A 15341-nucleotide genomic window follows, 5' to 3' on the forward strand; every position below is an offset into this window, starting at 1 on the left:
TTTCTGCTTATGGAGAGTGGATTAACAACAATAAGGGATAGACGTAGCTTTCTCTTGATAAAACATCTTACAAAAATTGAATCAAATAGCTCACACACATTACATAATTGGTTAAGAAATCCAGCCATGTATAGAGGTATTGCAGATGAGTATGCCAATATTCAAAAGAAGTTCCCTGTACCAGCAAAGTCTATTGCACCTACTTTCCCCCAATCCCCTCCATGGAATTGGTCATCTCCCATAATAAATACTGAATTTTCAAAATGGAATAAAGATTTAACCCCCATTGCTTTTGTTCAAAAAAAATTTGCAGAACTTAATACAATTACCTATAAAAATCACTTCCAAATGTTTGTTGATGGGTCAAAAATGAATGAGAAGGTTGCAAGTGGTGTTTTCCTTCCTCACCTGAAAATTGCAATGGGCGAGAGATTATTTAATAATTTATCTATAATGTCTGCTGAGTTAAATGCCATAATCATGGCATTAGAACACCTTAAGCATAACCAATCTTTGATTGAAAAATTGAATAATATTATCATCTATTCCGACTCTTTATCAAGCCTTGAGTTGCTGGCCTCAGCTCCTCAATATAAGTTGGACATTGACACTTATCATTGTCTCAGTATTATTGATAATCTTGCTTGAAGTGGCATAAACACTTACTTTCAGTACATTCCTAGCCACTCTGGCATAAGTGGTAATCATCAGGTTGATGAAATAGCAAAAAATGCTATAAATATTGACCAGCCAAGTGGGAGACCAATCCCAATTAGAGATATTTACCGATGGAGGCTATCATATATTAATTTTAATAAGATTAATCGTATCCTTTCCCCCTTTCCCAATAAGTATCTTTCTAAAATTTATCATAGAATTCGTTCTGGAACAAATGGACTAAATTTCCTTGCATTCTCATATAAGATTTCTAATTCAAGCGGTTCAATTCCCCTGTCCCCTCTTTGCAGGCATTGTAATATGAATAATGAAACAATTGACCATTGCCTATTTGAATGTAATATGCTGACGTCTGCACAACATACCTTGCTTTCTAAACTGTCAAAATACTTCAAACACCACAAAATCCCACTATCAGTCAAGAGCCTAGCCAACTATACCTGCACACAGAGCATAGAAATCGACATCTATCATCTTATATTTGAACTCCTAGAGTCAAAAGATCTGCTGAAAGATATCTGAATATATCTAATAAATATGAGGCAATCAAGCCAGTAGCTCTGTAGCCCACAGAGTGAAGCAGAAGGAAAAGGGCTAAATAGTTTTACTGAAAAGCCCGCCTGCTGTTAAATAGAAGAAGAAGAAGAAGGTTTTGCCCAGAAACCTATATGAGGAATTGGTGGCAAAAATCAATGATGAGCATGTCTTCAGTCTATTTAACCAAAGGGAAAATGCTAATAGCCTGTATGAACAGTGTGGATTAGATCGAGAGATTCTAAAGTCTCTCAAATATCCATACTGTATCATAGAGCTTATGAATAATTATGTTATTCATAATTCTGTAAGTGCTGAATCAATCTCACACATATTTAGAATACAATGGCGTCATTGTTGCATGCCTATATATCTTAGGCCATCTGTTTAAAATTCTAGCCTAGCATAAAATTTAACTTAGGGTAAGACACCCAGTAGTTGGACACTTTAATCACTTTGAAAACTTTTTGACATTTAAACTACTCTAATTACTGTATTATACCACCTAGAAACTTAATTTTTGTATCAAAAAATTTCTGAAGAATTTCTGAACAAGTAGGTTACTAATTCAAATAGTTTCGCATGTACAGCGCTTGCTATTTTTGAATTTACTAAAAAGTGACAATTCTGCCTAAACTCGGACATACAAACGGCTCATTGTAAATAGTGATTAAAATAGTATAAAAGATTATGTCCAAGAATAGGCAGGTGGCCGACTACTGGGTGTCTTACCCTATGCTACTTTTGGCTATCTTGGAAAGGGTTTAGGTTAGGAAAATGAAACCTTAAGGGATGGGTTTACATGCTAAAGTATGTCATGAGGAGGTATTTTGAGGAACTTATGTTGACATCTCCCTCTAGAGGGTCCTCACCTTGGATGACCTTTCAAAATATGTAGGCTTAGGCTATGTTATAAAAGTGAAACCTTGCAAAATAGCCTAGATCTTCGGTCAATATATACCAAATCATATTATTGAGTTTCAAATAAAGTGAATACACCATTTGATGCCTTTTTTATGCTGATTAAGAATATAATAAGCATTTCTATTCGAAATGAATTTCAGCCCCCCCCCCTATATAGGCTATATCGAACCTAACCTAACCCTGAATTGGCATATATAGGGGGGGGGGGCTGAAATTCATTTCCGATAGAAATGCTTATTATATTCGTAATCAGCATAAAAAAGGCATCAAATGGTTTATTCACTTTAGTCCTAACTCAATAATATGATTTGGTATATATTGACCAGATCTTCTGCTTAGATGAAATACAACAAAATTGTTTTCATCTTTACAACTTTGTTCAATCCCCAACAAAATAAATAAAAAACCAACAAAGAGAAAAATCTCTAAAAAAACAAAAAAAAAACAAAAAAACAAACGAGACTGTGGCCAGTGGAGACAAAAGATAACAACAGAAACTCACTGTAGTTACTCTGGTGTCCTCACTGAAGTAACTCTATATTAGCATCTTTTCCCTACGTGGATTAGTTTGCGCCGTTTGTACATTTTTGTTTTTTTTTTTTTTTTTTTTTTTTTTTTTGGTGGTGGTTTTATTGGTTTTTAGTTTTATCTTGTTTTTTTTTTTTTTTTATCTTGTTCTTCTTGTGTGTCTTTCGTGCTGAAGACGCCTTGTTTGTATACAGGCGAAATATCCGCGTTGTTTTGTTTCTGTTGTTATCTTTTCCCTCCACTGGCCACAGTCTCGTTTGTTTGTTTTTTTTTAGAGATTTTTCTCTTTGTTGGTTTTTTGTCATGGCTGGCCAGTTCGGCTTAAGATCTTTCATTCGTCAAAAATAAATAAAGTAGCCTACAACAAAATGGGATACCACCAGATGGCTAATTTGATAGTGTATATATTTAGGGTATACAAATCTTTAAATTAGCTAACTGGCCAACCAGTATTTTAAGCCTAGGTGTCCAGCCAGACCTAAGGAAATATATTAAGAAGACAATTCTTACTCCATAATATGGAGAATAATCCTAGGCAACAAATTTTGCAGGGGGACAGTCTTTATCTTCAATTTTTTCCTTGATTTTCTAAGAAATTCATGAATTTCTTAGAACCTATTTATTCACAGAATATATACCCCCACCCACCTAATGTGCAAATATAAACCTAGAATTGCATCCTCAATCTAAATATAACATCCATTTGCATCACAAATGAACTTTACTCCCATATTAGCCATGTGGTGAAAGCCCCAACAAAATCAATCCTAAAATTTGGAAAAAATACATTTCATGACTTAAAATTCTACTCAAATAACAGGCATTGCATTTTCAGAACTAAAGCTTGGGAAAAAGAAACTGATAACTGAAATTAAGGTAAAATGGTTCATTAAGGTTCATTTGTCAAAATTTCAATAGTTTTAGACCTGTCATATAGACATATTTCAGGACCCTCTAGAGGCAGAAAAAGTAGAGGTAGGCTCTTCAAAATACCTTCCCATGACCAGGGGCAATTCTCCAGCATTTTTATTTGGGAGGGGGGGGGGCAAGAGGGGTCCATATCAGGATAGTCAAAGGGCATGGGATGTATATAATATTTTTTTCTCCACATTATTAGGAGAGCAACTGCCACCCCCAAATGACACTCCTGCCCATGACTTATTTTAGCCTGTAGAGTTGAAACCAGCCCCTGTCCCCTGTCTTAGATGACCCCTCTCAACACTGATCAGAATTTTGAGAAAAACCATTTGTTCAAAAAAGTCATAAGGTGAAATCAAATAATTCATTGAAAAACAAGATGCAAATTTCACAACTTTGTTCAATCCTAATTTATAGGGTTTTAAAGATGCAAATGCATTTCCTAAATTTTGAAAAAAACATTGATATGGAATAAAATTCTACCCAAAAAATAGGTATTGCTTCCATAATCAATGGTTCTAGAAAAAAAAAATAAAATTTGTGTGCTTTTCTGTTGTTGCACCAATCGATGGTATCAAATTAATACTTTCAGAGGCTAGTCAGCTCCATTAATAAGATTGGTGTGTCCCAGAAAAATACTTCTGGAAGCAATGTATAATTATATAGCATTATTTAAAAACTCAGAGATCAATTTCTAAGTTCATGGCCAAGCCAGGTAAAGGAGATTTTACAAGATTGCAGATTGGGTGAAATATGGAATACAGGATTAGATAGATAGATAATATAGAAATTTATCGGATAGTAGTAGTCTTAGCTATAGTAGCAGTAGTTGTATGAGTAGAACCATTATTATTATGATGCAAAAATTGTCTTTTGGTTAGTTCAACATCCCCCACAACAAGCGTTGTTAAGTTTTAATTTCACGCCCGAAACTACTAATATATTTACCGGTGCTAGCACTGAAACCTAAGGGTATTGAGATTTGTGGTAGTTTTTTTTTGACTAATTTCTGTTTGTTTTATAAGTCTCTTTTTGGGGAAAAGAAAACAATAGTTTGAATCTTTCCAGTTTTCCTTTAAGAATTTATAGTTTGGCCTGTTGTTTAGACCAGGGCACTTTGTATCGAAGGAGTTGTCGTAGCAACTTTGAAAAGCGCCCGTTCGATTGAAAATAGAAAGGACTCAGTTGTATGGATGATATCCTGCTATCTGTATGCTGGTTGTCAAACAACAACAACAAAAAAGATGATACATTATGCCCACATCGATCTTTACTATAAAAATGTCAAGCCATCCAATCACTTTTGACTATTAAAAAGAGCACTAGGCTTTTCGATTTCCAAACGAATGAGAACTTGAAAAAGGATTATAAGTTATGCCCAGGGGATATTTAAGATTTTATAGAAAACATGGTCATATAAACTTTGGAGAGGTCTTGTTGGATTGGTAATCAGACGCTTTAGTACTCTTTTTGATAGTCAAAGTGATCAGAGGGTGGCTATCCACCCACACAGACATGTTATATTGTCCCGTAATGCATATAATAGAAATTTTGAGATAGCTATTCTATTCAAAATACTCTAAATATCATAAAACAAGGCCTTTAGGGTTGAAACAAACCCCTGAGATAAGGGACAAAGGCTGTAACAGCAATTAGTGTCTGTTTGAATACACTGGTTTGGTCACAAAGAACCATTTTCTGGATAATGAGGCTTTGATCCTAGACTCCTGTAATTATGCTAAACAAAATGAATGCAGGATTCTAATTTTGACAAGGCAATTTCAACCCCTTGCTTCTACATATATCTATCTATGGTTCCTTAATTCTAAAATACTATATTAGTATAATGCCTGGGGCAACAGGAGAAACTAACAATAACTTTAACTACAAAAAATTTGAATGAATTTACTGAAAAAAATGTGCATTGTCAGTTTGCATTGTCATTGCATACACATACTGATATTCATTCCTTAAAATTTTTGTTAATTTTTGATTTCTTAAAGTTATGAAAGTGAAAATATTTAAAACAATCTTTTTCAGTAAAGTAAAAATTATATTCTGGTTTTTAGAAAGAACAGGGGTTTTGAGACCTACTTATATTAATTTATGCTTGTTTTGAGTTTGACTCGGTTTTTTATTTTAATTTCTGCTAGTTTTAGTTTCGACTTATTTACTGATATTGATTTGTGGTCATTGCATTTTTGTAGATTATTTGACTTTATTTTTGTTCATATTTGGTTTAATGGAGTTTTTTATTTCTTTTTTGAAAAACTTATTTTGTGGAAAAAGTTTTTTTTAAACTAATTTCTGTTTGTTTTATAAGTCTCTTTTTGGGAAAAAGAAAACAATAGTTTTAATCTTTCCAGTTTTACTTTAAGAATTTATAGTTTGGCCTGCTGTTTATATGCCGGAGAATTTTTTTTTCAGCAATTTTGAACAACAAACTCTTCTGAAAATCATAACACAAATAGTTGTGTTTAATTTAGTCATATACATCCTCTAGTTGACTTGATAAATACAAGATAATACTATTCCCAAAAAATATTATTTATATTTTTTCACAGCCTGGATACATTTACACTCTTTTGATTTAGTAAAATTTAAGAGCGGAAGTAATAATTGAAGCAGCTCCAAAAATTTGAACTTAATACCCTCTCAGTTGTTCTTGGTATATTGCTGAGATGTATTATTGCCAACCAGAATGCAAACAGTGTGTTTTGATTAAATTTTAAAGTAACATTTAGTTTTTAGACATGATGGGCTAATTACATAACTGTGGGGGTTTACTAACCCAATAACCTAGAGATATAGCTACTAGACCATTTAGCTATGCTGAACGAAATGACTCTTAAAAATCTTGATTTGAAGTGTGTGGAAGATTATGAGTAAAAAGGATTTACCTCCAATTACTCTTGACTCTTAAGAGGACACTAGAACTTTATATTTTCAATCAAATTACCTCCTTTAAAATATGTAAGTTATGCCGTTTGGGTACATAAAGTTCCTATAAAAAGGGTGGTCGTATGTTACCTCCTTTAAAATATCAATGATACTACTAGCTATGATAGAGCATTGCTGCCTCTTTCCAGTGATTTCTGGCTAGCTCAAAATCCACAGCCCATGAAGGTATGATGGCAAAATTTTCAGAGAATATTTCAGTTGTATGGATGATATCCTGATATCTGTATGCTGGTTGTCAAAAGGGCATATCAGCGGTATCTTAGGAACAGTTTCGGGCGTGAAATTAAAACTTAACAACGCTTGTTGTGGGGGATGTTGAACTTACCAAAAGACAATATTTGCATCATAATAATAATGCTTCTACTCATACAACTACTGCGGATGAATATGACTAAATTAATCACTACTATTTGTGTCATGATTCTCAAAAGAGTTTATGTTGTTAAAAATTGCTGAAAAATTTCCTTCAGCATATAAATAGCAGGCCACACTATAAATTCTTAAAGGAAAACTGGAAAGATTCAAACTATTATTTTAATTTTTAATTAAAGATAAAATGTCACTAAAACTAAATTAAAATAATAAAATAAACTTTCCAAAAAATAAGTTTTTTTTTTAAGTAATTAACTAAATTAAACTAAAACTGAACAATCACAGAATCAAATGAACTACCAAGCCTACGTCTACTAAAAATAAGATCAATAAATAAATGAAACCCATAACACACAGAAATTAAAATAATAACACAGTCAAACTAAAAAAAAGCTGAAATTGATATAAGTAGGGTTCAAAACCTCTATGCTTTCTAAAAGCCAGAATATAGTTTATACTTTACTGAGAAATTCTTTTAGATGTTTTCGATTTTATAACTCTAAGAAATCTAAATTAGTTACGATTTTAAGGAATAAGTGTAAGAACATGTATATTAAACTGACAATGCACATATTTTTTCAGTAAATTCTTCTGATTTTTTTTTCAGTAAAGTACAAATTAAATTCTGGTGTTTAGAAACCATATAGGTTTTGAATCTATTCATATTGATTTCTTCTCGTTGAGTTTGACTCTGTTATTAATTTTAACTACTGTTTGATTTGGGTTTCATTTATTTATTGATACTGATCTTGTAGCATTTGTAACAGCCTCTTTTAGATTGCCAAACCTGTTACATGTAACTACTTGGAAAAAATAAAAAACAATATTGAGCACATGAAAAAGGTCTAGACCTTATTCATCCATCCAATTACCTAGGACAAAACAGTAAATCCAAACCAATGGTAAAATAATCATGTCCAAAATGGAGCAAATTCAACATTAATAAGTTTGTATAGACATAGACCTAGATACAAACTTAGACATAGACATCCAGTCTCCCATACCCTTTTCTACCTTACGTTATAAAAAACTGTTATTTCCTTTTTTAATAATAAAATCAACCAACATCATGAGCCGTAAGTTTTCCAAAAATTTAAATTCTTTTGTAGGTTTTATATTATTTTTTTATTTTTGAAAATTTGGTGTTTTGATTTGTTATTCTTTTTATCTTTTTATAACATGACCTATAAATATTTTATAATTATAATCTTTATTTATGACTTGTCTTTTCTGACTGTTACCTGTTGTGTTTTGTTACAGGGGTAAAAATGTGTTTTTATTTTATTATTGTATTTTTTTTTACCGACAAATGAAAATTTTTCCCAATCGGGGTTGTGATAGTATTTTTTAAAATAAATTTCTATCTTATCTATCTATCTATCTAATAATGTATTCCATATTTCACCCAATCTGCAATCTTGTAAAATCTCCTTTACCTGGGCTGGCCATGAACTTAGAGATTGATCTCTGAGAGTTTTTAAATAAGGTTATATAATTATACATTGCTTCCAGAAGTTGTTTTCTGGGACACACCAATCTTATTAATGGAGCTGACTATCCTCTGAAATTATTAATTTGATACCATCGATTGGTGCAACAACAGAAAAGCACAAAAATTTTATTTTTCCTAGAACCATTGCTTATGGAAGCAACACCTATTTTTTGATAGAATTTTATGCCTTATTAAAACGGGGGGTAATGTTTAAATTCTTAAGTAGTTAATCTTAAGGAGGCTTTCATATCTTGATTATGTTTTCTGACTTTTAATTTAGAGGTGGCTTCACGAAGGGTTTGAATCCCTTCTCCTATGAAATGAAGTTATTGGATCTGATTGAGTTTCGTTGCTTCTATCTTGATATTAAGAAGTACAGATTCAGGACTGTTTGCTATCCTCTGATATTGATTCCCAATGGGAACATTACCTAGAGTACACGAGAGATCTGACTGACGTCTGACAATACAAACAAGAAGATCATAATAAACAATGGTTTTATTGTACTTACACAAGATGATAATTGACAAAATGAAAGTTAACAACTTGGTAAATGAGCATACAAATTGTCTCTGGATGATATCCTAAGACTGCCTTAAAGAACCAAATTTCCAGTTTATAGCTATTGTCAAACAACTGGTTTGCTGACGTCTCTCATGCGTGAGAAGACACGAAAAAAAGTTATCGCACTTAATTGCAGTCTGCATCCGCAAAAAGGCTTGATGCACAGAAATCGTTTATTTGATACTCCCACTAATTCCAATGTGAAAAAAAATTCCAAATGTGCAATACTTAGGATGTATGTTATGCTTTGCGCTATGCTTTGCACGTAAGCCATTGCCCGTAGCTCTTTCGAAATTATAGGGTGCTTTATAATGATACTTTTTTTTTTAAAGATACAATTTTTGTATTTGCACAAAGAAAACGGTTTTCCTATGCATTGCATATCTCCCTTCCCCTAGTAGATGATGCCCACATCATCAGATTAAAATATTATACTTTAGAATTTATTTTTACAATTAAAACATTGTTCATTTTTCTTATATGAAAGAAATATATTTCATACACCCTGAGGGATTGATGTATTATAAATTTCCATTTTCGATTATATCCCCTAGATTATATTCACATATTTTAGATTACAGTTAAGTCACTTAAATATTTTAAACACACTGTATACATACATAACCATGTATGTGAACATGCATGGTTATTAAAATGAACATATAGTATAACAAACATTCACATTTATTTACTGGTTTTCTGACCTATATTCACTTAACTTGTCACTTAAATTTTTGTCATATATTATGTTTATAATCTGTTCTGTTCACTTTTTGCCATAATTCTACATGTCTCTTATCTACCCTAGCCACTTGTTGATTCTGGTTAAATATTGTTTTCATTGCAAAAGCAAACATCTAGTCTTTTTTCCCATTGCCCTCATAATTATACTTGAAATTTGTGATAGTCTATAACTTATGTAAACTTATGTAAGTCATGATTGGTTCCCTGTTTTCCATTGTTTTCGCATCAAGGCATATGTTAATGCCCTATTTGGATTTAATAAAGATAGAAGTTTATCTAAGGTATATCTAATCTTTGTTCTTGATGAAATTCTTCTTATAACTTTCTCCCGAAGGTTGGTTTTCTTTTTCTTGTATCACTTGGTAGCTTCTTATTTGTTTGTGCGCTTGGTTAGGTCTTCATCTGATTATCTTGGATGCTTGGTTTTGGTCTGCATATGTGTGACTTCTTTTGTCTGGTATATGATTCTTTTCTAGTTGAAGATTCTTCTTCGTCGAGTTATTCTTCTGTTCTATGTTTTCCACAAGATAGGGAACAACATTATTTCAACAGCATCTCTTTATGATGACTGGATTTCTCTTGCTGCAATGATTAGCATAACTGTGAAATATCAACAATGTATCTTCTCGGGTTTTTTTAGTGGTTGACAAATTATGACAAAGGTGTTACATTGCTTGTGACCAAGTTGGTATCTTTGTGACATGCCAATTTCTATAACAAAATTCTAGGCAGATTTGTGTTCAACAACATGTATTAAAGGAAATCATTGAATATCTCGACAATTAAAGGTATAAGACACTAATAATATTATAAAAATACATAGCTACATATATTGTGTGCAGCTTGTAAAATATAACGGTTACATATATAAGCACTGTCTTCACCACTTATTACATTACTGTGGTGGAATAGTTGCAGGGTTACATAAAAAGCATAAGAGTATATTTTGAAGTTACACTAACTATAATTAATAATGGAGGTCTTCATTAACTTAGCTTTTGGTGCCTTCTTTATTGCTGATGTATGTTATTGAAACAGTACATTAATAATATTTATTAACAACAGGTTTTGGACATCAGAATTTACAAGAGAGGACCTCTCATCTCTCTTGTATTATATAATATCCCCTTAATTTGTGAGGCTTAGTTATTGTCAGGAGCTGATGGATTTAATTGATGCATTTCTTGCACATCCATTTCTTCTTGTTTGTATCCTTTGTTGCATATTTTTAAGAGCCTACCATAGTTTAAAGTTAATATGGCTCTTATTGTTAATGAAACAAGAAATATCGGGGATATTGTTATAATAATGTTGTACCATGAGTTGGGTGAGAATAGACCATATTGGTTCTCGACATATTCTAGTCTTTGTTCTTCATTTGTGAAGAATGGTATCTGAGAATCCAATGCCTCTTGTATTTTTGTTAGTGGCACTGTGCCTTTTATGTTGTCTATTTTTCTCCAGATAGAGTTTTTTATTTCTTCAACGTTTATATTTGGGATTGTAAATTATATATTTATTCCCTGAAAATTTAATATTTTTTTACTTATCATATTTGTAATTGTCGTAATTAATGGTGTTTGCACCGTACTTTCCTTGGTTATCAGGCGACAACCTTGTTTGATTATTATAGTTCCCACATCCTGTAATAGAAGTTCAGTTCGGTAGCTTGGGTCTATTTTCTCGGTCTTGTTGTAGCAGGAAATGGTTCCAACTGTCGTTTTAGGTATAGTAAATAGCCATAGGGCAGTTCTGAGGTTTATAAATATTTCTCGTTTTGCATTTCCTATAAGTGCTTTGCATGAACCTGGGATGTCCTCCTGTTGGGGTTCATTCAGAAAAATATCCAACATACATGATCCTATTTTTACATTGTAGATAGGTAATGTGAGTTGGCAGACCAAGTTTTTGAATGTGACACATTCTTTTAAGTCTTGTGCATTTACTAATGCATATTTCCTTCTGTCTTGGTCAATTAACAAATACTCTGCCTCTGGGATGATGCTTAGAAATGAATTGGTTTCCTTAATATTAACAGGAAAGGTAGAGATTTTATATAGATCATATACTGATTGTTGATTGATCAAGGGTATTGTTACTACTGCAAAAAGTTGGTCGTTTATTTATGTAATATGTAATTTTAGTTTTGTATAATATAGGAATAGGTTAGCAACTTATTGTTCCACTGGTAAATGGAGACCGAATGTTAAGTGGGTTTTAATATCATATAGGATATTTTTTAAGCTTGTTGGATCAACTAAATTATAGGATAATGTTCCACCTGTTAGCACAAATAAGGCAAATTCGAATTTACTCCCATCTGTAGCCAGATTTAGTAACAACATGGTTATGATGTCTATTGATACTAGTGTTAGTCCAGAATCTGCTATTACACAGTCAACTTCATTTTTCAAGTAATTCAATATATTGACTGTTCTTGAAATTTTCTCGGAAATTGCTTGAATTTTGTCTTTTTGGTAGCTAGCTATGCTTGCTTGTATCTTCTGGACGTGTAGTGTGGTGTTCATTGCTGCATTCAATTTTTTTACATTTTCTCTTAATATGTTTAAGTCTTCATCGGTTGATAACCCAAAGAGTCGTGAGGCAAGTTCACCAATGACTGGTATTAAGCTTGTGGACCTTCGATATCTGCTTTTCCTGAAGAAGACTTCAAATATTCTTGTTGTGCTTTGCTTGAGTTTTTGTATTTCAGCATTGGATAGTTCAAATAAGGTTTGCAACCTTTGTCTGTACAATATTAGGAAGGTTTGATGATATGATAATTTTAGAGTGTTTTCCTTTGTTAATTCTGGGAGTACTTCCAAATTATCTTCTGTAGGTTCATCAGCTGCCAGTCGCGCTCAAATTTTCTTTCCATCAATAGTCCAACATTCTCTTGGGTAGTCATCATCATTATCTTTACCATTTTTATTTTCTTTGATATTTTTTTGTCCACTATAATCATTTTCGATGATTGGGATTCTCATTTGTATTCCAGTATTCTTATTCATTGACAATTTCCACACCCACCTGGTGGTTTGGGGTAACTGTCTAATTGTTATGTAAGTTTCATTCGGGTATATCCATTTGGGGAGGGACTTGGTTGTTGTTTCAGATATTGATGCTTCCAATTCTATAGGTTCTGTGGTAATGGTAATTTTTTCTCTTGTAGGTTTTGGGGTGGTGGTTATTACTTTTCTTGTTGTGATATTTGAGATCATTGTGGTCTTGTTATCTCCACTTATGTTTATTGTTGGATTAATTTTTCTACAAAAATATTGACATTTAAATTTGTGTATTGACTTGCTCACATTGTTTGTAGAATTTGTAGAAATTTCTATTCCTTCAGTGACTTTTATTATTTCTGGTATTTTTCTTTCTTTTAACACGTCATTTGACTTTACTGTGGTTATTTGAATTAGGGGTGAAGTGGCTTTTAATGCGTCCTTAGGGGTTGCACCTTCTTCAATTTGAGTTGATTGAGTGTTTAGTACCTCAGATTTAGATGTACTGGATTGCATAGTATCTTGGGGATTTAATGTGATCTCAGTGTTTATTCCAGGAGTTGATAGGTCATCATAAATTTTTATTAAGACTTTTTTGTTCCATAGTCCCTTGAGAATGTTCCAAGCATTAGGTCCCTTGAGAAAATTCCATATATTTGGTATTTCATTTATTAGTGCATAGTTTCCATCATACAATTTTATTTCTTTTGAGGGGGGTTGAATTGTAGTCTTTGAGTTTTGATGTGGTTCTTTACCATTTTTGGAGGAGGGGTAATCCTTTATTGATCTTTTTTGTCTGTTTCCTTTTGCGCTTATTCCCATAGCTTTATCTATTTCAGCCATTTTCTTATCAAAGTCTTCCATTAGATTTTTTGATTTCAAGTTTGGGAGTATGGGAATTGATTTATCCTCTCTCTTTTTTATGAAGCTTTTATTTTCTTGTAATCCTTTGTCTGATCTTAGAAATTGAAAGATTGAATCCTTTAGTTCATTTGTATTTCTTTCCAGTCTCATTACTTGGAGAAATAAGGTCTCAAAAGGTTTTGGATCTAGTTTCATAAATACTTTCCGTGCATTATGGCTGGCTAGAAGTGAATTCTCATTCTTGAAAATTAATCCATGTTTCACTATGTCCTGAGTTCTTATATGTAGAATAAAAATGCTCATCATTATCGATTTGATCATCATTTGGGTATCTAAAATCAATGCTAACATTAGTTATGTATATTAATAAGAATTTCTTATTTGAACCTCATTTGAGAAACTTGATGGTAAATATCGTTTTGTTCATACCATGCCTATTGATTTTTCTTGTAATAAAATCACAGTGTCTTTTGGAATTAAGAAGTAATCAGAGTACCGGCATTAGTCTATCATTTGTATAAATTGTTAGTTAACATACTCAACAATGTTTAGTTAATGTCTAAATTTTATTATACCTTTACTAGGACCAATGTTCTCACTCATTGTTTATGCTATAGGCCTACTAAACTGTTTTATAAGGGTAATCTAAAGTACTTATTTATACTAGTTGTCACAACATTAAGCATTGTATCGTACATTAAGGTTAGTTGGCGCAATTCCATCATGCATCTTTTAGGTTTTTCTTGTAATAGGCTTGTATATATTTGATAATACATACATATATTTTAAAGGATTTATATTGATAATATAAAGTATTGATTTTTGGCTATAAATTTGTGATCAAAATTCTATATGTTATTTATAGTTGTTTTTGTTGAAAATTGAATAGTCTAGAATTTGTAAATTGGATTTGATCTTATATGAGTCTATTTTTAGGTAAGGGGGTAAGACCTTTTATTGAAGAAAGAAAGCTTTGGTTGATTTTGTTGCACTGGATATTTCTTACAAGTCTTTAATTAGATTGTTATCATATTTCATATGTCTTGAACACTAGAGATAAGCCTACTTTATAGGTTAGACACAATTATTATTGCTGGATTTAAAAAATCATAATATTGATTTAGAAAATTTTAACAACTCTCTGGTAGCTGTAGGATGTTATTTGGTATAATTGAATTGTTTGCTTATATTCATACAAACCAAATTAACTATTTAATATCATGCAGCATAGTTTTGAAAAATCTGCCGTTTTTAGAGGATCATTCATACTGGATTTTATTATTTTTACTTAAATGAATATGATATTCTTTTTATTGTTTTTAAGGTTTTTAATGGTTCAAATTATTATCTTTTCTATTTGGTTTTGTTTAAAATTATATTATATACGTATTTTGCAAAATTAAATTTTCTTTATTTTGATTGGCTTTGAGTTTAGAAACTGAATTTCTTTGTTTAAATTGACGCCATTTTAAGAATGACTGTTGAGGAGTACATATTGCTGAAATGATTTAGTCTGATTAGAAGAAGAAGTTTGCCATTTCATATTATTATAGTCGCACAGTAAGTTCTTTATTGGTTTTAAATCGCATGGTGGGAGTTCTATTCGTTAAATGATTTACAGGATTTTACTTTTTGTTAATTGATTTGACCTTTGGGATTTGGTTCATTGTAGCTGGACTATAGGATTTTCCAAAGGTGTTGACATTTCATTTTCTGATTTTAGTATGTTTGGGGTCATGAATTTTAATTCAAAAATG

At 31.8% G+C, this 15341-nt stretch overlaps 1 protein-coding gene and 1 pseudogene across 2 annotated transcripts in view; both read right to left on the reverse strand.

Annotated features, from left to right (window-relative positions):
- LOC148944570 (uncharacterized) overlaps positions 1-14798 on the reverse strand; it is an 80817-nt gene extending 66019 nt beyond the window's left edge. The window contains exon 1 of one of the 2 annotated variants that reach the window (XM_089100208.1): positions 14785-14798. The gene's annotated coding sequence lies outside the window, so the exon portion shown is untranslated. Of the gene's footprint in view, positions 1-329; positions 538-14784 lie in introns of those variants that run through there. The other variant, XM_089100207.1, reaches the window with a different exon arrangement.
- Positions 12119-13908, reverse strand: LOC148944572 (uncharacterized; annotated as a pseudogene).
- Positions 14799-15341: the final 543 nt, after the last annotated feature.

This window comes from Artemia sp. Qi Xiang Cuo, chromosome 14, assembly GCF_049724085.1.
Source record: "Artemia sp. Qi Xiang Cuo chromosome 14, ASM4972408v1, whole genome shotgun sequence".
NCBI classification, from domain to species: domain Eukaryota; kingdom Metazoa; phylum Arthropoda; class Branchiopoda; order Anostraca; family Artemiidae; genus Artemia; species Artemia sp. Qi Xiang Cuo.